This window comes from Capra hircus, chromosome 2 (genome assembly GCF_001704415.2).
Source record: "Capra hircus breed San Clemente chromosome 2, ASM170441v1, whole genome shotgun sequence".
Taxonomy (NCBI): domain Eukaryota; kingdom Metazoa; phylum Chordata; class Mammalia; order Artiodactyla; family Bovidae; genus Capra; species Capra hircus.
In genome coordinates this window covers 93,849,024-93,875,337 of record NC_030809.1, presented here as the reverse complement: position 1 = coordinate 93,875,337, position 26,314 = coordinate 93,849,024, and the positions used below count along the sequence as shown (strand labels likewise).

The following is a 26,314-nucleotide window of genomic DNA, read 5'->3' as shown; positions in this document are numbered from 1 at the left end:
TAGAAAAAGAGAGATACTCCCTATGCTGGGTGTTAGTTTTTTCTCTTGTCAAAATTATTGTTTAGTATGATTGGTAAACTAAGTCTGAAATACTGATCTGATGGGCTCAAGATACTAAATCTTTAATTCAGCACTTCATCCTTGTTTCATTTTAAGCTCTGTTAAGGAAGGAAGACAAATCACATTAAGATGACATATTTACTATTCTAATTTATAATTGAACAATATCATAAATTACACTGTTCCTGTTGCCCAGCATATAAGTGAAAATGTACATAAGTTTCATCACTCACCATAGGGAAATTCTTCCCCAAAGGTCAGAATATTTTTCTCCCTATCAAAGACTTAGCTAAACAAAAGGTAAACTCTAAAAAAAAAAAAAAAAAAAAATCTGTTCCTTTGACTGTTGGTAATGTCACTTTCCAATTCAGTCAATCTGGAAATCTTGGTTATTTTTTAGAGGAATGATGTAGAGTGGTTGTTAACTGCAGATCCTCTGGAGTTTGACTGGGTAGGCGCAAGTGCCAGCCTTGCTATTTTCTAGTTATCTGACCTGGACAATTTACTTAGATTCTGCCTTAGTTTCTGTTGGGCAAATGGGGAAGACATTAGTATCTATCATTCACGGTTGTTTGAAGTTTAAGTTAAATAATAAATAAAAGTCATTCAAAACAAAGCCTGCCTACGTACGTGCTCAGTTGCTGTAGTCATGGCTAATTTTCTTCATCTCTATGGACTGTAGCTCACTAGTCTCCTCTGTCCATGGGATTTCCCAGGCAAGAATATTGGATTGGGTTGTCATTTCCTTCTCCAGGGGATGGTCCTGACTCAGGGATTAAAACACGTCTCCTGCATTGGCAGGTGGGTTTTTTAATCGAGTCACTGGGGAAGCCCAAAACAGAGACTAGTACACAGCAAATGCTATACAAGTGTCAATTACTATTATTACTTCCTGACTCTATGTCCTTTTAAACCTCATCCACATCTATTCTTTTCTCTCCTTTCCCACTGCCACAACCTTGGTCTCACCCTCATCTCATTCTTCTTATAGTGCTACAGATTTCTGCAAATTGTTCTTCCTGACTACAACTGGAATCCATTGTGAAGAGAACACTAGATTAATATTCAAATAAGAAACTTTAATTCACATGATTGGCCTTATGAAATATTCTCTTTGTTTTGTCAATTGCCTACTAATTAGACTCAACTTTCTAATTCTGATGATCAGTATTTCCTACCAATGCGTTTCAGCCTCTTTTTCCAGTGTTATCTGTTTTCAATTCAAGACAAAAAAATTATTCCATTGTCAAACTAATTAATTAGCCATTCAATGAATGTGAAGCATGCCTTTTCACACCCAATCCTGCGTATACTACTGCCTTGACTTCTCTGTTAGTATTTTCCACCTACATAAATATCTATAACAATCTCCAGGGTGAAATCTTGAACCAGTGCAGTTTAGAATTGTATCTCCTTTCTTAAAATTCCTCTAATGCTTCATTTTAAATATATACATATATATGTTTATATAACCTTTCTGATTATTCCTCAAAATATTTGAAGTGACTTTATTAATTTGACTAAAGTAGAGTATTTTGATGACATTGTATCTTAATACCACATCCTTTGCTTTCTTTATGCCTGGGTATATCTTGTTTCCTCAAATTACTAACAGAATTTTCTTCAATTGTCTCCTCCTGAAGCCATGAAATTAAAAGATGCTTGCTCCTTGGAAGAAAAGCTATAACCAACCTAGACAGCATATTAAAAAGCAGAGACATTACTTTGCCAACAAAGGTCCATCTAGTCAAGGCTATAGTTTTTCCATTAGTCATGTATGGATGTGAGAGTTGGACCATAAGGAAAACTGAGCACCACAGAATTGATGCTTTTGAACTGTGGTGTTCCAGAAGACTCTTGAGAGTCCTTCGGACTGCAAGGAGATCAAACTAGTCAATCCAAAAGAAAATCAGTCCTAAATATTCATTGGAAGGACTGATACTAAAACTCCAATACTTTGGTCACCTGATGTGAAGAACTGACCCATTTGAAACAACCCTGATGCTGGGAAAGATTGAAGGCAGGAGGAGAAGGGGATGACAAAGGATGAGATGGTTGGATGGCATCATCAACTCGATGGACATGAGTCTGAGGAAGCTCCAGGAGTTGGTGATGTACAGGGAAGCCTGGAGTCCATGGGGTTGCGAACAGTCAGATATGACTGAATGACTAAACTGATACTGAACAAGCACCTACTCTTGTAACCAACATAGTGCCTCTCATATCATAGTAGCATGTGACAAGTATTTACTGAATTAAATGAAATAAAAATACTAAATGTGAACACTAGCTTTGTCTTTCAGAGCCCAATTCTGGAAAACAAAGGTAGACATATTCTCTAAATCCTTTGGTAAAAACCAAGATGAGTATGAGAACAACCAAAGACCTGACTCACTCATTTTTAGAGTGAAAGTATTTTGTATACTAAAAGTTTGAAAATATCCATCAGGTAAAATACTGCTAATGGTTCAGTTCAAGAGGTGATGTGTAAAGGCACTGGGATCGGTAGGTGACTAACATGGCAAAAGATGAAGACCACTAATGAGTGAAAGGGAAACTATCAGTGTGGCTGGTGTGTTGTAAAGGATGTGCTTGAGCTCAGACACACCTGGAAATGATGAACAGGGAAAGGATTCAGTCAAGATGGACTCTCCAATTTGAACCTCTCTACATTGTATGAGATGAGTGCAATTGTGCGGTAGTTTCAGCATTCTTTTCCATTGCCTTTCTTTGGAATTTGAATGAAAACTGACCTTTTCCAGTCCTGTGGCCTCTGCTGAGTTTTCCAAATTTGCTGGCATATTGAGTGCAGCACTTTCACAGCATCATCTTTCAGGATTTGAAATAGCTCAACTGGAATTCCATCACCTCCTCTAGCTTTCTTCGTAGTGATGCTTTCTAAGGCCCACTTGACTTCACATTCCAAGATGTCTGGTTCTAGACGAGTGATCACATCATCACGATTATCTGGGTTGTGAAGATCTTTTTTGTACAGTTCTTCCGTGTATTCTTGCCACCTCTTCTTAATATCTTCTGCTTCTGTTAGGTCCAGACCAATTCTGTCCTTTATCGAGCCCATCTTTGCAAGAAATGTTCCTTTGGTATCTCTAATTTTCTTGAAGACATCTCTAGTCTTTCCCATTCTGTCCTTTTCCTCTATTTCTTTGCATTGATTGCTGAAGAAGGCTTTCTTATCTCTTTTTGCTATTCTTTGGAACTCTGCATTCAGATGGGTATATCTTTCCTTTTCTCCTTTGCTTTTTGCCTCTCTTCTTATCACAGCTATTTGTAAGGCCTCCCCAGAAAGCCATTTTGCTTTTTTGTATTTCTTTTCCATGGGGATGGTCTTGATCCCTGTCTCCTGTACAATGTCACGAACCTCATTCCATAGTTCATCAGGCACTCTAACTATCAGATCTAGGCCCTTAAATCTATTTCTCACTTCCATTGTATAATCATAAGGGATTTGATTTAGGTCATACCTGAATGGTCTAGCGGTTTTCCCTATTTTCTTCAATTTGAGTCTGAATTTGGGAATAAGGAGTTCATGATCTGAGCCACAGTCAGCTCCTGGTCTTGTTTTTTTTGACTGTATAGAGCTTTTCCATCTTTGGCTGGAAAGAATATAATCAATCTGATTTTGGTGTTGACCATCTGGTGATGTCCATGTGTAGAGTCTTCTCTTGTGTTGTTGGAAGAGGGTGTTTGCTATGACCAGTGCATTTTCTTGGCAAAACTCTATTAGTCTTCGCCCTGCTTCATTCCGCATTCCAAGGCCAAATTTTCCTGTTACTCCAGGTGCTTCTTGACTTCTTACTTTTGCATTCCAGTCCCCTATAATGAAAAGGACATCTTTGTTGGGTGTTAGTTCTAAAAGGTGTTGTAGGTCTTCATAAAACCATTCAGCTTCAGTTTCTTCAGCGTCACTGGTTGCGGCATAGGCTTGGATAACTGTGATATTGAATGGTTTGCCTTGGAGACGAACAGAGATCATTCTGTCGTTTTTGAGATTGCATCCAAGTACAGCATTTCGAACTCTTCTGTTGAGCATGATGGCTACTTCATTTCTTCTGAGGGATTCTTGCCCGCAGTAGTAGATATAATGGTCATCTGAGTTAAATTCACCCATTGCAATCCATTTTAGTTTGCTGATTCCTAGAATGTCGACATTCACTCTTGCCATCTCTTGTTTGACCACTTCCAATTTGCTTTGATTCATGGACCTGACATGAATCAAGGCAAATTCATGTCAAGGGCAGTGCCCGGGAGGAGCCATCCCGCACCCAAAGCCAGGGGTAGCAGCCGGGAGGAGCAACCCCACTCCTGAGGCTAGGGGTGGTGGCTGGGAGGAACAACCCCATGTCCAAGGAGAGGTGGCTGTGCGGGCGCAGGAGGGCCTAGAGGAGCTATCCCGCACTGAAGGTCAGGAAGCTTGGTGGTGAGGAGATACCCTTCATCCAAGATAAGGAGCAGTGGCTGCGCTTTGCTGGAGCAGCCATGAAGAGATACCCCACGGCCAAGGTAAGAGAAACCCAAGTAAGATGGTAGGTGTTGCAAGAGGGAATCAGAGGGCAGACACAATGAAACCATACTCACAGAAAACTAGTCAATCTAATCACACTAGGACCACAGCCTTGTCTAACTCAATGAAACTAAGCCATGCCCGCGGGGCCACCCAAGACAGACGGCTCATGGTGGAGAGGTCTGACAGAATGTGTCCACTGGAGAAGGGAATGGCAAACCACTTCAGTATTCTTGCCTTGAGAACCCCCATGAACAGTATGAAAAGGCAAAATGATAGGATACTGAAAGAGGAACTCCCCAGGTCAGTAGGTGCCCAACACACTACTGGAGATCAGTGGAGAAATAACTCCAGAAAGAATGAAGGGATGGAGCCAAAGCAAAAACAATACCCAGAAGTAAGATTAACAGAAGCATAAAATAGGTATATGGCCTTAGGGAAGAAACTTTTTTTCCCCCAAGATTTCTTTACTCATGCAGCATTTTTTCAAGGCAGCTTTGTGTTGCTGAGTGGTCCTACCAACATTTAGTATAAGGCAATTGTTATTTGTTTAGTTGAAATTCAATCATCAACTACTTACTTACTAAATAATTAATATCTATGATCTGAGGTTGAAGAGTAAGGTTTTTATGCACATAAAGAGAGACCAGTCACTGAATTTTAGTGCTTAATATTGGATTAAGAGGATAAAGAAAAAAAGCTATAGCATTAGATCAATCTCTTAAAAAAAAATCCAGAAGATTCAAATAGACATTTTTTCAAAGAAGACATACACATGGTAGAGAAACGCATGAATAGATGCTCAACATCACTAATCATCAAGAAAATACTAGTCAAAACAACAATGAAGTATCATCTCACACAAATAGAATGGCTACTATCAAAAAGACAAGAAATAATAAATGCTGGCAAGAATTTGGAAAAAAGGAAACCCATGTACACTGTTTCTGAAAATGTAGATTCGTGCAGCCACTGTGGAAAATAACATGCAAGATTATAAAAAAATTACAAATAGTAATACCACATGCTCCAGCAATTCCATTTCAGGCTGTTTATCAGAAAAAAATGAAACTGCTAACTTGAAAAGATATATGCAACCCCACAATCACTGCAGTTTTATTTACAATGGTCAAGATATGAAAACAATACAAGTGTCCACTGATGAGTGAATGGCTAGAGAAGATGTGGTGTATATATGATGCATGTGTGTATATGTATCTGTACATGCCATATATGTGGAATACTATTTGGCCATGAAAAAGAACGAAATACTGCCATATGTAACAGCATGAACAGATCTTGAGGGTATTATGCTAAGCGAAATAAGTCAGGCAGAGAAAGATAAATACCATATCATCTCATTTACATGTGGAATTTAAAAACAAACAACCCAAATTCATAGATACTGAGAACAGATTGGTGATTACCAGAAGAGAAGGTGAGGGGTGGCAGAAACAGGTGATAGGGATCAAAAGTATAAACATCCAGTTCTAAAATAAAAAAGTCATGGGAATGTGATGTACAGCATGGTGACTATAATTAATAAAATTATAGCATATTTGAAAGTTGCTAAGAGAGTAAATCTTAAAAGTCCTCATCACAGGAAAAAAAATTTATAAGGATGTATAGCTATAGATGTTAACTAAACTTATTGTGGTGATCATTTTTCCATATATACAAATATTGAATCATATTGTACACCTGAAACAGATGCAGTGTTTATGTCAATCATGCTTCAATAAAACAAATTAGATCAGGGCTACCCTGGTGGATCAGTGGTAAAGAATCCACCTGCCAGTGCAGGAGACATGGGTTCAATACTGGTCCAGGAAGATCCCACATGTCACAGGGCCACAACTACTGACCCTGTGCTCCAGGGCCCAGGAGCTACAACTACTGAGCCTGTGGGTCACAACTACTGAAGTCTGTGCATCTTGGAGTCCCCACTTGGCAGCATGAGAAGCCCCTGCAGTGAGAAGCCTGTGCACTGCAACTAAAGAGTAGCCCCTGCTAGCCACAACTAGGGAAAGCCCTTGCTTGGTGTTGACCCAGCACCGCCAAAATATGAATAAATAAATAAATTTACATTAAAAAATTAGATCAACCTCAAGCTTTGCTCCCATAAATGATAGATTTAAATTTTCTGTGGTGCATTTCCCTTGTATGAAGAATGGAGGTAATAACATACCTACCTCATTATATTACTGCTTAGATCAACTGAGATATTGAATGTAAGGTACATGGGATAGAATCGATACTTAATATGGATTTTTTTTTCTTGCCTATAGCTCTTTAGTTTCCATAAATTGTTTAACAAAACATTGGATGAGATTTTTCCCAATTATTTGACAATCATTTTGACAATTTTCTTTATTTTATATCTATAAGTTTGCCTGGCCTCCTTCAAAACAAGCATTTAAGATTCCATAAACACAAAACTCCCCACCTCTCATATTCAAAGAGCACACAAACACGCTTTGGGCCTAGATTTGTAACCATCACAGAATAGGACATACATTCTGCTTGACTAAATAGTTTGCTTCTTCACTAAAAGTTCAAAGGAGGAAAAGTAGCTACTAAGAGCATCTTAATTTGTGTATGAAGAAGGCTACAGTTTAGTTTCCTTCTGAGCATGTCAATTAACAGTATTTGCTGAGTAACTTTGTTGTATATTTTATATGATGTAATTAAGAAGTTAAGATGGTTATTAACATACATACTTGAATTGAAATATCCAAATGAATCAGTCCCAATGTAATAATCATGTACATCTATTGACTATTAACTATGCAGTTGGAACTGTGCTATAGTTTACATGTATAAACTCACCACAAATTAGGTAGTTCCTAATTTTTACCCATTTTAAAGATACATTAAGTAATTTACTGTAAGTCACACAGCTGAAACACTGAATAAGTGATAAACCCAGAATTTAAACCCAGGTGATCTGAATCCAGAGTCAAAATTCTTAAAACACTACACCATGCCAGCTTTTTGAAAAAGTTGTTATACTGCAAAACAACATATATATATATATATATATATATATATATATATATATATATATATATATATATATATATATATAAATGTTGCCATTATTGTCTCTCCATTTTTTGGAAATTTTATTTTGAATTGTACGCCAGATTATCCCAGTTCATCAAACAAGGAATTTGAGCTCACAGAGTCTAGGACTCTATGATCTTATGGTTCCTTTCAACTCTAAAATAATAACATAAGAGCACTCGTGGTTTTTTTTCAGTATATGAAATAGGACTTTCAGAGAGCTTCAGAAGTCTAATTCTGAACACTTTTAATCAAAGAATAATTTAGATGACTTATAAACTTCCTTTCAGAATCAAGTTATTTTCGCTTATTTCCTACTAGTTAAAGCAATCTAAGTCAGGAATTGGAAACATTATTTGAAATGGAAGTAATGACATGACAGACAATACAGAAAAAAAAATCTGTAACACTTCTGTGATATTGCTTACACAAAACAAAAATCCAAAGAAATAATTAGAAAATATTTGTATTCTTAAATATTCAGACTCTAAAATTAATTTTACTTTTTCTAAGTTATTGGTGAAGGTGAAATTTTTTGAAAAGCCTGTGTTTTCATCAAAGCCAATGACTTCACTTTGAATAGATACTGAGCAGGTATTAAAACATCTTAAATCTCAATTTTCTCATGTATAAATGGGAATAAGAATAGTCATCTTTAAATATTTGGGGGAGAATTAAGACAAAATACATAAACTGCCTGATACATAGCAAATCTTAATCCTCAGAAAATTGAAATATTTAATTCAATACTCCTCTTTAAAATTTCCATAGCAACACTGGCTAATAACATTAGTTTTTTTTCTACATGCTTCTCAACTTATGATTAAAAGGAAAAAGACTCACTTAAATAATAAGTGATAAAAATTCTGTACCAGTTATGTACATAGAGCAAAAGTAAAATCAGTCATCAGAAATCATGAAATTATGCAACTTAATTGAGACTAGCAAAGAGCTCAAATTTTTCTCTTTTACATACATTTTTCCTCAGTATTCACAAATATCAAGAACTGTAAATAGGAATGTATTCTTTTATGGCTGTGTGCCAAATTTATTCAGCATGACTGCAATTGAGTGGAAAAATAAAAATACATATTACTTACTGTATGTGGCACTTGGCAATTTCAGAATGATTTGCAAACATTCATCCTCAGAATACTCCTACAAAATGCATCTGTGAAAAGAAAGAAATACAGAAGAGTAAGCAATTTGCCAAGGTCACAGAAACTCTAATGCAAACCGACACTCATTCAGACATCATATATTTTAACATACTGAAATAAGGTTTTGCAAAATATAGATTATACAACTAGCATATTATAGTGGGCTGATGAACAGAAATGTTCCCAACTATATGCAAATCTTCTACACATCAGTCAAGGAGGACACTCTTGAGATGAGACTGCACGTGGACTTTCAAAATCCATGTAAGAAACACAGGCCCCCAGAATGAAGCAGAATAACATAAGAGCAATTCGAAAATATGAGGTATTTGTAAGTGAATTTAGTTGGAGTTTTTAGGTGGTTGTTACATAATTCAAGTTTTGAAAATGTATTTCTGTCTAATAAATGAAGATCCCTGAGTCAGAGGAGAATTTTGCTTGATTTATTCAGAGAATAAACTGATTTACTATGTAAATATGCTTCAATTCTAATTGAAAACTATGTACTGAGAAAAGCTCAGACATGCCACTTGCACACCTCACAAAAATAAACAAACATTTATTTCTTTTTTTTGCCCAGAGGGCCAATTGTAAGGAGAAAGTCATTTAATCAGATTTCATTAATTAATGTTTCTTTAAAGGAAAGATGTATGGGAAAGCACAGTAATTTCAAAGTACAAAATATTTCAAAACATAAGTGAATTTTATGCTTCTGGGTATGCTGTTTTATAAAAGAACTATTCAAATGAAATAAAACACAACTTAATGATAATTAAAGTAACCCTTCAAAGTACAATGTGTTGTTTCCGACAGTTCAAACACACTATAGACAATACAAATAAAAATTAAGTAGCAAGCATCTTTAGAGAGACATTAGTTCTCAGCAGATAGTAGAATTTCTGCCCAGAGATTTGGCTCTTTGTAGGGCAAAGCAGAAATACCAGCTTAGCAAATCAACAGTTCAACAAGCAGAACAGGCATTATGAGTAGAACATCTAATTAATCGATCTTCTGGTGTGTGAAAGAGAAGAGGATGGCACTGGCCTCTGCTTTGCACAGGAATGAATGATGGTACTAATACTCAACAGAGAGCTTCTCAAATAAGATGAAACTAGAGAGTTACTGAGTTCATAGGTAAATGTCAAAAGTATATCAAGAAATTTTATGAAACCCTGTATTTTTATAAATTTCAGTTTTCTAAGTTTAAAACTCAGAGTTTAAATAGAAGAGACTGATACAAACTCACATCACACATTGTTTCAATAGAATTACAAAGTTATAACAACTGGCAGATGTGTGTATTCCTTCATGCTGTAGCAGAGTCATCCTCCTAGGCAAGAGAATTCAAACTAACCTTAATCCCATGACTTGCCCGATTTGACACAGCTAAGAAGCAGTGATTCTGAGCGTAGAGCCAGCCACTTCCAACCTCAATTTCTTCTCACTACAACAGCTACTAGTCCCTACACCTCATGCAGAGCAGAAGCTGCAAACTGGGGCATAACAACCAAAACTGGTGTAAGGCAATTTTTTAAAAAATTCTACATCATGATTTTAAAATATTAAAAAATGTTCAAAAGCAAGCAATTTCTCATAAGAGTCCTAATTTCTATCTTTTTTTTTTGAAAGAGCAAATATATCTTAAGTCTGGGTTCACAGCTTCCAGAGAGAAGAAAAATGATTGCTGCTCTCGCATGAGACATGCCTCCTGCACTCATCTAATTCCTAATTTGCAAACTCTCTTCTACTCTGCAATTTTCAAGCATCGGAATGTTTTGCTCCTGATCCAAACCTCCCTTACCTACCAGCTATGATCAGACCTCTTTGCAGTGAAACTCAAAGAATGATATTAATTATGTTCCAAGAGCTTATTTCATTAAAGTGACTGCTTCTAATTACATTTCACGATATTGTCATAATCAAATGTTATTGATTAGATACCTTATTTCTACCTACATATACATTTTTAAAAGTCAGGGGCTTGAATTTCCAGGTATTTAAATACATAGCTGATAATTTTTAAATCTAAAGGAGAATTTTTTTTAATACAATTGGCTGGTACATAATCATAACTTTTAATCATCTCAAATCATAATTTTTTTGTTTATAGTGGACATATTTTTCAGAGAGACAACTCCTGGGTTAAGCGGTGTGCTTATCAATAAATAATTATAAAAAAGAAAAAAGCCTTCAATTTAAGTAATCTAGGTTAAGACAACGATGACCACTAAAGGTAAAGCAATGCAGCCCACAAAGTCTGGTTACATCATGGCGTATGGCAAATAACTTACAATGCCAATATGTTTTATGGAATGCTTAAAAAATATGGGCCTGGAATTTGAGGTAGTTGTGGTAATAATAGCCACCTAAATCTGAAACTTTCCACACATACTGTAAAATATACAGCCAACAAAAACAAATAAAAACACACAAATTCTAGGCCTTCAGCATAACTAGAAGTTGGAGGACAATAAAAATGTCAGATTACCAGTAAACAGAAAATTAAATACCAGTTTCTAACAGAAGTATCTTTCAAGCTGTATTACAGTGATCTAAAGGGTCTAGAAACTGAGGGAGAGAAGAAAAGAAAACAAAGATCCTAAGAGTGACACAAAATTCACCAGCTGAAAGTCCACTGAAACTCTGATACTGTCGAAAAACTATCCTGACATATTAGAACACAAAGATAGGGAGAATATTTAAAAAGATGTAGAATTCAAGGTGATGCCTTCTTTTTGTTGTTTTTTCCTCAGGGAGGAGTAAGGCATTTTAAAATGGTGGGCCTGGGATCTTCCTGGCAGTCCAGTCACTAACACACCACGCTTCCATTGCAGGGGGCATGCATTTGATCACTGCTAAGGGAACTAAAATCCCACATGCCATGTGCAGAGCAGCCAAAAAATAGAAAAAAATAAATGATAGGACTATTTCAAAAGCATCCTGGCCTCAGCTTAAAGAAATTCTCACAATTCAAATCTGGGAAGTCGGAAAATCAGAATAAATAATTATCATAAAGAATTAAACTTCATTACATAGTATAAATTATAAATAAAATAAATGAATAAAGTATATAAGGAAGAATTGGAAAATTCTTTCCTTGCACAGAATACACCTTAGAGTTACAAAATCAACATTAAACACATATTTTTAATATTATTATAATGAACTGATTAAGTCAGGAAAATCTCTCTGGATTAGCACTTGTAGGTGAAAATGTATTGACAAACAGGATATTCCTATAGTCTTAAAGTATCTTCCCCCAAATCACTTATAATAGAGAAAACAGTAACCTTCAATGGAAAAACAAGACCACCTTAAATAAATGATCAAGGAATAATCATTAAAATGGAACAAACCCACAAAACAAGTCTCCAAGTATGAAGCACTTGAGAAGGACACAACATCATTTCTGTGATATGTCTGCCAAAAACGTGCAAACTGAATCAATCATTAGGAAATATCTGGCAAATGCAAACTGACGAAAGTCTAAAAATATCTGACCTGAACTTGACAAAGTCATTAAAAACTGAAGTTTAAAAAAGACATAAAAAACAAATACACGTGTGATCCTACTGTGAGTTACTAATACATGATAGCATTTTGTTAAAATGATATTCTTAATGGTTAAAATTGTACTATAGTTATATGGGAAAATGTACTTATTCTTAGGAAATACACACTAAAGTACTTCAAGTAAAGAAGCATGCAAAGCAGGCACTCTGGGCCAACCCAGAGAGACAGGGTGGAGAGGGAGGTGGGTGGGGGTCAGGATAGGGAGGACACATGTCTACCTGTATCTGATTCATATTGCTTTATGGCAAAAAACATTACAATAGTGTAAAGTAATTATCCTCCAATTAAAATAAATCAATTAAAAGATAAATGAATAAAAATAAAAAAGAAGCATGATGTCTATAACTTATTCCCAAAAGATTCAGGGCAACGTTATCTATATGTACACATACATATGCATATATAATTATGCAATTATAGAACGCATATACAGGTGTATATATATGTGTGTGTGTATATATATATAAACATATATTGAGAGAGAAAGAATAGGCAAAAATAATAAAGCACGGGGTAAAATGTAAATAACAAATCTGGATAGAGAGTAATCAGGGTTCTTAAGTATAATACTTACAAATTCTCTGAATGTTTGAAGCTATACCAAAATTGTAAATTAGAGAATATAGGTAGAAATAAATAAATCTCTTGCTTTCATTGAGATATTCTGGAATCACAGAAAAATAGCCAAAGAGATAATCAGTGAAGTGTTTCAAATCAAGAAAAACATTAAGAAGTTAAAAAACAAATCAGCATCATTGTTCAATGATCTTGGACAACTGAAATAACAAAACTCCATATATATATGAGATGAGATGGTTGGATGGTATCACCAATGCGATGGACATGAGTTTGAACAAGCTCTGGGAGTTGGTGATGGACAGGGAAGCCTGACGTGCAGGCCATGGTGTTGGAAAGAGTCGGACATGACTGAGCGCCTGAACTGAAGAGAACTGATACATATATATATAGTATAAAATGTACAGTCTTCTCTATTTTATATATGTGTGTGTATAATTTATACATTAATATGCATATATTTAAATCAAAGATGTTATATTTTAATAACATATTTAAATAAGCATATTAAATCCATAAAATAAAAGAGAATGGAAGCAAATATGGAATCTAGCTTTGGGCTTTTAAATAAACCATACAAATAATACTATAGTCTATGAATACAGCAATGTAAAGTTAAATAATGAAGTGACATTCATAAATAAAATTTATCAGCAATTAAAAAAGATTATCAAACAGTCCTTAAAGGTCATCAGTGGTTTTTTTCCTTATATAGCTATTTTTCCTTAATCAGAATTATCAACTTCCATTTTTCAAATTCCAAAAAAAAGGAAACATAAATAAAAATCTCCCTTAATTCTTAAAACAACATATTTAATTTCAAACAATATATTTACTATTTTTATTTACAAACCATTATTTAAAGAATTATGCAACATAAATTCTTTCATAATTAGGTTATTTTTCCTTTTTTTCTTCAATATTATGTTTATCATTATAATGCAAAATAATTTTACTGACTGGCATCCCATACATGCCATCATTTAAAGATCTATAACTTGTTATCAAACATCAGCTACCAAAAAATAAAACCACTGTAAAGTTCCTTCTGAATATATCTTCTGCCACAGCAAGATTGTTTCCTCAGGATAAAATATCCAGAAGGAAACTCCTGGATCAAATAGCATGAGGTTTTTAAAATTTGCTAAACTGTATCTTATTAACACAGATGTACACAATTTTCATATTTGTGTTCATATTTGTGCAACCCCACAACCAGTTTATATTTTTACAGTCACTGCATCCATTTGCAGCCATGACCTAGTGTTTGCTGCCTGATTTGGCCCTAGGTCTTCATATTATCATGTCCTGAATTGAGTTTTATGCATTCTTGTTGTTACAAATGTGGAGTTTACCTTTTAAAATATCGTCAAAGAGGTTATCCAAAAATATGACATTGAAATAAAACTGTTTAAATGGAAAAGCATAGAAAGAGAGCAACTTTAGTAAAATAGCTTTTTTTTTTTTTTTGGAGAAATTAACACTTCCTATTTTCTTGCAAAGAGTCAAAAATTCTACAGGACCTAAAGAAGACAGATGAAAATGTGTTACAGTCTTGTAACTGAAAACATACCAGAGGATTGATTACTACATGACAAGTGATGCAAGCAAAGACAGGAAACGCTACAGACCCCTCTGGATAATCCAAGCCCTCTACCCAGTCTCATTTTTAATTTATAGCAACAGTGTGTCATTATGCCTAGATATTACCATTTACATTTTTACTAGGTTAGATATTAGCATGTTAAGTGGCACTTTAATTGGAATTTTTCATCAAACTTCAAGATACTTCAGCCACTTTTCTTCCTATCTATACTTTGTATTCTTGCAAATTCACACAGATTTAGCTTTAGATTTAACTTTCCTAGTCCATAGACTTCATATTTTATATTATTAAGTTCTGGAGATTCATACAAATATTTTTCATTATAAACATCTAATCAACCCCCTCAAGAGTTTCAACTCGTCTGCCCTGGCAGGTCACTGATTCAATGACCCAAAACAAACCATGCCTTCCTTTACCCAAGACTGAATTTTCTTAACTGGCTGATGAGAACATCATATGAGATAAAAATTAAACCTTGCCGAAGTGAAGATATATGAATTCTTTTGTTTGCCTTCATATTTTAAGCCCTGTCATGATGTCAGAGAATAAAATTAGATGAACTCACAGTGATTTAATACTTCCAAAGCAATGTTGGTTGTTACCCACATTTGTTCTGCTCTTTGAGGTGTATGAAAAATCAAATGTCTCTTTGATTTATCCCCCTATTTTCCTAGATATCAAAGCAAGCTGATTGATCTATAACTTCTCAAGTCTTCTCTAATGTGTTCTCTCTCTCTGTCTCCCCATTTTCATTGGCCCTTAAGAGCCCTAAACCAAAGCCTTGCACACTTTCTATTGTAAATATGGCTTGTTTCTCTGTCATGGGCTTAATGATTATTTGACCAGGATAAATTATTAATAGAATATATTATGGTTCCTATGTCAAGAAAAATTAAAATGAAGAAAAATTCAAAGGAAATCAGAGGAGAGGAATAGAAAGAGTTAACATTTAGGATATCAAAAATATTTAAAATGGCTCAAATAAAAAAATCTATATTTCATAAAAGGAAATATCTAGTAGTTTAGTTTTGTTTCATTGTATGAAGGATTATTTTTAGAGTTAGATTCCAAGTAACTAAATTGTTCTAACAGTAGCAGAAGAGATTATATACCAGAGATGAATTTCCAGAAATTAAAGATTAAATACTCTAGTTATCTGATACTAGTTATTTCTTTTTTTTAAGTGAAGATTGTTTTGAGCCTAAAATTAGAACTGAGATCTTTCAAATCATGAGATTCAATTAGAAGCGTGGTGTAAATATGTGATGAACTTTAGGTAGAAGATGTGAGTTAGCTTTCTATTATGTTTTATGGTCAATTTTGATGCTTTCTTCAAGTTTCACACCATTGTTTAAATGTACCTCATTTGTATTTACTTCTTCTGACAATAAAAACTGATTGAAAGTGCATCTTTAACTTCACTATATCTTCTAAACACAGGGTGTGGCAGGTTGGATCTTCCAAAGATGACCATCCTGCATGGACTTCTGCAACGTGACCTTGACATTTATCAAAAGATGGATTTCTTTCTTTCCCTCCTGGAATCTGAGCAGAGGCTAGGACTTCTATGACCAAGAGGCTATGTTGGAAGCAACAGGGTACCAGTCCAGGAGTAACTCTTAACTGGCCTAGCCTCTTCTGTCTTCTGCCTCCTGGCACACTGGCCATGGAAAACTTTCAGGTCACTCTGCTGGAAAGGGCAGCCATGCTGAGGAGCATAGGACATGTGAGTAAAGGATACTCACATATGGGCATCCCCTCCATTCAGCTTTTAGATGACTCCAGTCCCAGACACCACTTGATGGCAGCTACAGGAGAGATCCCAAGTGAGGATCTCCCAGCTGAGCCCCATTAACCCACAGAACTATGAGAGATTACGGTGGCTTTTTTTAAACCACTAAATTTCTGGATAATTTCTTGCATGGTGATAAAATAACCAAAAAATATGATTATCTTGGAATTCAAAATCTAGAAGTATAATGTAATATCTAGCACATTTTATCTATGTAAAATCTAAAATTGCATATATGTATATAAACACATATTGACCAGAATGTGAATTGTTTATATGGTAATCTACTTTTCCGTCTCTATCTCTACATCCATCTATGAAAGTTATCGTATATCCAGTTAAAATGATTTTCCATAGTTTCCTGGATGGTTGTGCACTAACACAGGAGTCAATTACATATATGAAACGTGTATATATGTATATGTATTTATATGCACATACACACACACAGTGTGATTTAGAGCCACTCAACCTGTAAAACTGAACATACAGCATAAATCTGAATGCTGTTTATGTGAAGAACTGGCAGTGTGGAAAACAGTTTAAATTTGCTTTCTGTGTTCCACCAAAGCAGAAGGAAGACCAGTAAGACCAATGAGAAAAATCACAAGGAATCAAATTTAAGCTCAGAATAAGGAAAATGCCTTACCGTAAAGAATGACAAAACAGAATGGGCTTCCCAAAAAAGGGCCAAATGAAGAATGAAAGAAGAAGTTGAAGGTTCATTCTCCAGAAATGCTGGAAAAGACCAAGTTCTACTGATTGCTGGAATTAAAAGTTTTTAAAATACCCTTTTAAATCTACTCTTTTGATAAATTTGCAGTGATTAACTTTGCACTATATTATATATATATATATATTTGGACTAGCTAATATTTTATATCCTTATCATATTCTAGAAACAAATGAGAAGTGTCACAAAGATTCATTCAATAGAGTATCATTTAATTCACAGCCCTTTATCCTACTGAATCAATCTTTAACAATTTTTCAGGACATTTATTGAATAACTAGCTATATTATGGACTTTGGTAAGCATCCAGGGAACAAAGAGGAATGTGATGCCTCCACTGTGAAAAAGATTATAATTTAAAGTGGGAGACAGAGGAGGATACAACTAAGATAACATGGTGTAAGTTAGCAACAGCAATAGAAACAAAGTACTATGGAAATGGGAAAAAGGAATATAAAACTTCTGCCTTGGAGATTTGGGAAAATCCTTTAAAAAGAGGAAGAACTTAAGCTCATCCTTGAAATGAAAAGATAGGTATTTCAAGGCTACAAAACAGAACAAGCAAAGAAATAGTCATAGATATCCATACCATGCCTAGGTAATGAAGTAATACAGTGAATTCTTAAAATAGATCCAGAGAGGGTAATAAATGAGAAGTGAGCTCACTGGGATAGATTTCTATAAAGGGTCTTGAATGACATGCTGAAAATTTTGAAATTTAACCTGTAAGGCTTTCAAAGGTTTTTATACCCAGGAGTTACATACCCAGAACTATTTTTAGTGAGATCCCTCCATCAACAATGTGGAGTAGGTAATGGACTGCACCGCTGCTGCTACTGCTAAGTCACTTCAGTCGTGTCCGACTCTGTGCGACCCCTTAGACGGCAGCCCACCAGGCTCCCCCGTCCCTGGGATTCTCCAGGCAAGAACACTGGAGTCGGTTGCCATTTCCTTCTCCAGTGCATGAAAGTGAAAAGTGAAAGTGAAGTCGCTCAGTCGTGTCTGACTCTTAGTGACCCCATGGACTGCAGCCCACCAGGCTCCTCCATCCATGGGATTTTCCAGGCAAGAGTACTGGAGTGGCATGCCATTGCCTTCTCCAAATGGACTACACAATGTGGAATAAATTTATTTTAAAGAAACTTGTCAGTTTGGGGTTTAGATTAGGCAGAGCCTCAGCTGAGGGAGGGTGGGCTAACAGTAAACTCTGTGACTTATGCCCCTTGCAAAGGGAACACATTGCAGATAAATTTTTTTTCTTTTTCCTTTTTTCTTTTTTTAATGACAGAAGTGGAAGAACTCTTGGGCCACTCTGGTGAATATCACAAAGACATTGCCATTTCAAATACCCAATGAGCTTGATAAGAAGTACAGGAAATCCACAATCTCTGATGAGCTGACAATGGAATGTGAGAAGGAAAAAAATCACAAGGAAGAGATTAATAGAGCACAGCAGAAAGGCATTTTCAACTATCCTTCTGGGAGAGCCAGATAAAAATTTGACTGACCTAAATCCTTTTTGGCCTGCATCATTTTCCAAAGTAGCGTCTCTGGCTTTGGAAGGCCTAGGGGACCTATCTGTACATGTGCAATCTAATTAATGTGTGTAGGAAAGACTTAATTGTGTAGGACACTTTGCTAGGTACAGCATAAAGAGAACCATGTTGGACTGCCTTCGTGGATTTATAATCTTTTAAAGACAGATGGATGTAGATATACATCTACAATTTGGGAAGAAAAAAGAAAGGATTTATTAAACTGCAGAAACCGACAAAAATGTATTTATATCAAATGCTTCATGAGTATCAAAAATGAGCAGGACAACTCCTCGATCAGTTCCATTTCAAGGAGAAATGGAGCCGAATGTCAGAGGGTAAGTTTCAGTGACATGATCTCACACCTGAAACCAGCTGGGAGGAAAATGGAAATTTTTACCGTGTTCAGACTGGACACCACTGTAAGCCAAGGTCACACAAGAAGTCTGAGGCGCAACAAGCCACAGGACTGCAGCTGCTTGAAGGGAGGAAGAGGTCAGCCACAACACAGCATCAATCTAGACACGAGTTCCTTTTCTTTCCTTCCTTCCTTCGTGCTGTTGTTGGTGTTGGTACTGGGCCACGTGGCCCTGACTAGAGAGATCTATTTGTGGGTGGACCTATATGTGGACCTACCTTTCAAAAAGGTAGGCATTCATGAAGTTTCTAATGACTTGAAGGTGTGAACCTATACTGAGAGAGTAACACGTGAAGACGTTTCAATTTTACCCCTGAGACTGGCGCATGCTGTGTGAAATCTGAATTCTTAAAGTCCTCTGAATGGCTTGCTTGATGGCAATCAGCCAAGCATATCATCAGATAAGAACTTTAGACACTGAAGAATCTCACTGTCCTTGAAGCCCCTGCACAATGGTAAAGGCACACATTTTCCTGTAGAATACAGCCACAAATAACACAGTGTGGATGAATTTGCTGAAAGACACAGGGAATAAAAAGTAAAAACTCTACAGGATTACATGTAGAGATATGCTTCTTATTCATAAATTTGTAATATTGTTCATATAGAAAGATGACATTTATATTTTTCATGGCATAAGAGGCCCTTTTTTTTGACAGAATGGCTTAGCCTTATGAAAATATGTAGCTCAAGTTTGCAGATGTTGTTCATTTTGAATGAGGTATAATCCCCAGAAGCAGGAATGAGAAAAATCCTCTCTTTAATAGTATGAGACTTCAGTAAGGCAGAGACACAACAGAAAGAAAGAAGTAGGGCAGACAAAAGAAAAAGGGCTCTCAACACATGGACCCCCAGGGTTTTACATGAACCCACTGCTAAAAACTCATTTGTAAGTATGTGTCTGTTAACAAAACTTTGGAAGCACCTGATCTTGTATTTATTTATTTGGGGTTTTTTTTTTTTTTGGTCTTATCTTTTTATTTTATACTAAAGTATAACCAATTAACAATGCTGTGACAGTTTTAGGTGCACAAGAGAGCAATGCAACCATACATATACATGTATCAATTCTTCCCCAAACTCCTCTTCCATCCAGGTTGCTACGTAACATTGAGCAGACTTTCCTGTGTTAAACAGTAGGTCCCTGATGGTTTTCAGTTTTAGATATACCAATGTGTACATGTCGCTGGTCTTGCATTTACATAGTGCCTTAAACCAAGTAGATCCCCAAACCACTAGCCCTATTTATTAACTGATTATATATATTGACTACTTAAGTAGGAATCACTTCACACACCAAGGAAGTATGCTTCTGTATTAAAATGTGGTAATATTTTGCTGGCCCACAACTTTATACATCAAGTTATTGTGAGATGTAGTCCTTTGGTAAATTAAAAGTACATGGCTATTTAGAAGGGCTTCCCTGGTAGTTCAGCTGGTAAAGAAGCTGCCTGCAATGCAGGAGACACCGGTTCAATTGCTTGGTTGGGAAGATCCGGTGTAGAAAGTATAGGCTACCCACTCCAGTATTCTTGGGCTTCCCTGGTAGCTCAGCTGGTAGAGAATTTGTTTGCAATGCAGGAGACCTGGGTTCAATCCCTGAGTTGGGAAGATCCCTTGGAGAAGGAATGGCTATCCACTCAAGTACTGGCCTGGAGAATTCCACGGACTGTATAGCCCATGGGCTTGCAAAGATGGACAGAACTAGGGAGTTTCATTTTCACTTAAATAAAACACAGATGCATAAAATGATTAAAATCACATAATATTTTTTCTTTGGCAAGTAGCAAATACATATACTATTAAAATAGAGGACAAAAAGTAAAGCAGCTAAAAATGACTAAATGGTGGAGCTTTAGTGGTATTACTGTGAAGAGGAGCGAGAACAGTGAAAGGGTATATGAAGAGCTGATGGTGTTGGTGTCAGGCCATTTTGATAAACATACTTGGCTCTGCAAAGGGAGGTCTATCTATGGGAATCAGCAAAAAGATAGGAATTCATAAAATTTCTAATAAATTGAAGGTTGGCTAAAAACCCAAAACCATTAAATTAAGTCTGAAAAGAAAGTTATACTGAAGATAAGGTTTTAGATAGGGACATCAAAAAAAGCTGAACCAAAACTTAATATGGTCCAACAAATGGTCAAAATGACTTGAAAGTTAATAAAACAACTCAAAGTCAAGAATAAATCTGCATTATCATAAAAGAAGTAATTTGAGCAATACCCAAGAGATTGTGAAGATTCATGCTTAAAAATACCCAGAAGAAAACTGTACAGCAACATGTAAATCATGTGTAAATCAATGTAAATCATGTAAATCAATGCAGTTAGAGCACTTCCTCACACAATATGCAAAAATAAACTCAAAGTGGCTTGAAGACTTAAATATAACACATGACAACATACACATCCTAGATAGAACACAGGCAAACTATTCTCTGACATAAATCACAGCAATATTTTCTTAGATCATTCTACCAAGGCAAAAGAAATAAAAACAAAAATAAACAAATGGAACCTAATCAAACTTATAACCTTTTGTATAGCAAAGGAAATCATAAACAAAGTGAAAAGACAATCTATGGAATTGGAGAAAATATTTGCAAATGGTGCTGCTGATGATTGCTTAATTTCCAAAATAAATAAACTATTCATATAGCTCAAGAGCAAACAAAAAAACAAACCAATCAAAAAATGAGCAGGAGACTAAATAGTCATTTCTCCAAAGAAAGCATACAGATGGCCAACAGGCACATGAAAAGATGTTCAACATCACTAAGTGTTAGAGAAATGAAAATCAAAACTACAATGAGGTACCACTTCACACTTGTCAGGATGGCCACCATCAAAGAGTCTACAAATAATAAATGCTGGAGAAGGTGTGAACAAAAGGGAACCCTCCAATACTGTTGATGGGATTGTTAATTGGTGCAGTCACTGTGGAAAACAGTATGGAGTTTCCTTATAAAACCAAAACTAGAGTTACCATATGATCCAGCATTCCCACTCTAGGGTATTATCCAGAAAATATGAAAACTTTAATTGGAAAAGATATATACACCCCGTGTGCATAGCAGCACTGTTTACAAAATAGCCAAGACATGGAAGCAACCTAAATGTCCATTAGGAAAGGAATAAATAAAGATAACGTGGTAGATAAACACACTGGAATATTACTTGGGCATAAAAAAGGAATGAAATATTGCCATTTGCAGCAGCATAGATATATCCAGAGATTATCATACTAAGTAAAGTCAGCCTTACAGAAAAAAACAAGTATTATATGATCTCACTTATATTCATATGGAATATAAAAAAGTGATACAAATGAACTTATTTACAAAACAAACAGAACCTGACATAGAAAGCAAACATCGTTACCAGAGGGGAAGGGTGTGAGTGAAAGTTGCTCAGTCGTGTCCGACTCTTTGCAACCCCATGGATGATACAGTCCATTGAATTCTCCAGGCCAGAATACTGGAGTGTATAGCCTTTCTCTTCTCCAGGGGAACTTCCCAACCCAGGGATCAAACCCAGGTTTCCCACACTGCAGGCGGATTCTTTACCAGCTGAGCCACCAGAGAAGCCCGGGGAAGAGTGGAGAGGGGTGAAGTAGGAGTTTGGGATTAACAGATATACACTGCTATATAACAGATACACACTACTGCATAGTAAGCAATGACTTACTGTATAGCACAAGGAATTATATTCAATATCGTATAATAACCTACAATGGAAAAGAATCTGAAAAATAGTATGTGTAGACATATATATGTAAGTATAACTAAATCACTTTGCTGTAATACCTTAAACTAACACAATATTATAAACCAACCATGTTAGTACTCCAGTGCTTACTTGCTCAGTTATGTCCTACCCTGTGTGACCCACCGGACTGCAGCCCACCAGGCTCCTCTGACCGTGAGGAACAAGAATACTGGAGTAGGTTGCTGTACATATCTGTATATCTGCACTCCTCCAGGGGATCTTCGAGACCCAGGGGTCAAACCTCCATCTGTTACATCTACCTGTATTGGCAATCAGGTTCTTTACCACTAGCACCACCTGGGAAGCCACTAAATCAACCATCAGTTCAGTCACTCAGTCATGTCTGACTCTTTGTGACACCATGGACTGTAGCACGCCAGGCTTCCCTGTCCATCACCAACTCCTGGAGCCTACTCAAACTCATGTCCATTGGATCAGTGATGCCATCAAACCATCTCATCCTCTGTTGGCCCCTTCTCCTCCCACCTTCGATCTTTCCCAGCATCAGGGTCTTTTCTAATGAGTCAGTTTTTCTCATCAGGTAACCAAAATATTGGAGTTTCAGCTTCAGCATCAGTCCTACCAATGAATATTCAGGACTGATTTCCTTTAGGATTGACAGGTTGGATCTCCTTGCAGTCCAAGGGACTCTCAAGAGTCTTCTCCCATTAAAAAATAGAGAAATACCTAGGAAACACATAAAAATAAAAACTCAGCTTTCAGTAGAAACCCTTTGGGGAACACGTGCATGCATATACACATGTATACACGTTATTTTGTGGGCATCAGTCCTGTCCTCTGAAAGGAAACAGTATATCTTTGATTTAGTATTAGTCAGTGGGGAGGGAGGTAAGAGGAGGGTTCAAGAGGGAGGGGACATACGTATACGTAATACCAATTCATGTTGATGTATTGCAGAAACAATCACAGTATTGTAAAGTAATCATCCTCTAATTGAAAAAAAAAAAAAACTACAAAAAATGTACTGCAAAATCATATTTTTAAATATTTCTGCATCTTGATTTTTTATTTATAATGATAGTGCATATTTTCTATGAGTACTAACTCCCAAATCATTGTTAAATAAAATGAAAACTATTCATAAGTGAATTTTCAAGGGTAGTTATCAGTGGACTATCATACTACAAAGTATGAGTGGTGTAATATTTTGGCAGATAGATGCAACAATACAAGAAAATCAATTGTCTGTCTGTGACTTAATGCAACCTTGGTTGAAAAGAGTTAACCTCATGCATGATTCCCAGACACAGCAGGAATTATTACTTGATTTTAATTATTTCTCACAGAGAAATTCCTTAAAAGTTGTTGAAATTTCAGCTAAACTTTTCTTTTTAATCACTTGTAAAATATATTCAAACACAAAACTTCAGGAAGGAAGGCAACAGGAAGACTAAGCAAATGTAAACTGACAACCCCACAGTATTTTAGGCAGCTCTAGAAAATTGTTTGGATCACAACAGGAAAAGTAGTAAAAGCTCATTTAACTTCATTGTTTCTAATATGAAAAAGATTTTCAAACACAAATAAAACACGTTTGCTATTTAGTAACCTATATAACCATTTCTTATATAATAAACTCTTACTAAACATAACATAAGCTTTTCCTTCATCATTTTTAAAAAATAAATATTCCATCTTACTGAGCATACTTCTGGGGTTGAGGACGTTACAGGTCACATTAAACAATTAGTCCTGGTACATTTCAATAGACTGCAAATGGTTCAGAAATAAGACAGAAACAGCATGATGCATCATTAGATTACTGCCAGCAGTTTATTAATTTAGGTATAATTATCATTTGTACAAATTATTGTGAAGGAATTGACAAACTCAGTGTTGAAAACAACATATTATTCTCATATGATAAGACAAGAGAATTGGAACTCAAATATTTCTAAATGAGAAATCAGTTACAATTTGTTATCTAAAATTATGTGTCTTTCTACATAAAATAATGGAGAATCTTCGATTAAGCATTTAGAAAAAATCATTATAATAAGACACAACATACTTGAAGTCTGTGTCACTAAAGAACAAAAATGTAACAATAATGTTTCATCTTTTTCACTCAAAGGACTAAGGCCAGAATAGTAATGTGTTTTAAAATGGTTACTATTTTTCATATTCACACAGAGAAAAAGCACTCATCTTTCAATTTCTCTAAGAATCAGCCAAGACAAACTGATACAGTCAAAGTTGATCAAAAAACTACGGGGAAAATGGAAGATGACTGCTCAACTTAGCCAAGAACACCTCACAAAAATCAGCAGTGAAGCTAAAATTTTCCAAATAAAGTTAAAAGGAATAAAAGCTTACCCCCCTTTTTCTAAGCTAGATGCACTTTCTGCAAAGCAGCATTTCAGGGTTTAGTACTGGATACAATTTGTATAATATTATGATCAATTCATCATGATATGATATTCCTTTTCCTGCCTTCATTTACCTTCAATTCTCTCTTAAATAAGATTTCTAAATATTTCACTAAAACAGTTTTACTGGGTTTCTATTTTGCTTGGCTTCAATCTTATCTTTAACTGCTATTTATTTATTGCCTCCTGGGATCTGATTTTATAGTTACTCTTCACAATAACTCTTGCAGGTCTCAGAATATTATCTTGGAAATCAGTTAAGCAGATCAGATTTCTAGGCACCTGACATAGTATATGCCAGTAGAGGACCCTAGAAGGGGAGATATACTAATCACAGCTAGCACTTGTTAAGCACTTCCTAAGTGCCTGGGACAGTAATCAGTACATTACATGCATAATCACCTCAACCCATGAAAGCAGTTATAATTATTAGGCAGATGAAAATAAACATCTGGTTCTTAGAACTGTGAGAATTGAAAGTGCCAATATTACATAAAGCCCCTAAAAGAAATCCTTATAACCAATTAGAAACCCGGGTTGTATTAGTGTTAGCCACAATCGCTGTCACTTGCATTTTAAAGATGAATACTTAAATCCCACAGAAGCTATCTAACTGTGCTTTGTCAACCTGCTTAAGCAACTGGATAGTTCAAAATTTCTGAACTACATTTATGCAGGTACCACAGTCTTAAACTTGTAGCTTTAACACAAACATGTTCCACTGCCTCTTGCAAACTCGAATCTCGGCAATTTTTCTTACTTTAGAATTAAGCTATGATTCATATGCTAAAGGTTATAATTAATTGCCAAGAGTTTGGTTCAGTTCAGTTTCTCAGCCATGTCCGACTCTTTGTGACTCCGTGAACTGCAGCACGCCAGGCTTCCCTGTCCATCACCAACTCCTGGAGCTTGCTCAAACTCATTGTCAAGAACTCCACCTTTAAAAGGAAATTTAATAGACCTTCGATTCATCAAACCAGGTAAGATAAAGGGACAAAGCATCCTCTTCACTTCCCCCAGTCACTGTCCAAAAGCCAGATCACTCAGAAAAAGGTGAAAGGAGGTGACCCAAGGGGTTATAATTACAACCTGTCAACAGAAACCAGACCCTCA

At 35.8% G+C, this 26,314-nt stretch overlaps 1 protein-coding gene across 2 annotated transcripts in view; it reads right to left on the bottom strand.

The window, feature by feature from the left end:
* Positions 1-26,314, bottom strand: part of GALNT13 (polypeptide N-acetylgalactosaminyltransferase 13) — a 648,808-nt gene that overhangs the window by 608,593 nt on the left and 13,901 nt on the right. For both annotated transcript variants that reach the window (XM_005676121.3, XM_018063172.1), the window contains exon 2: positions 8,749-8,819. The gene's annotated coding sequence lies outside the window, so the exon portion shown is untranslated. The remainder of the gene's footprint in view (positions 1-8,748; positions 8,820-26,314) is intronic.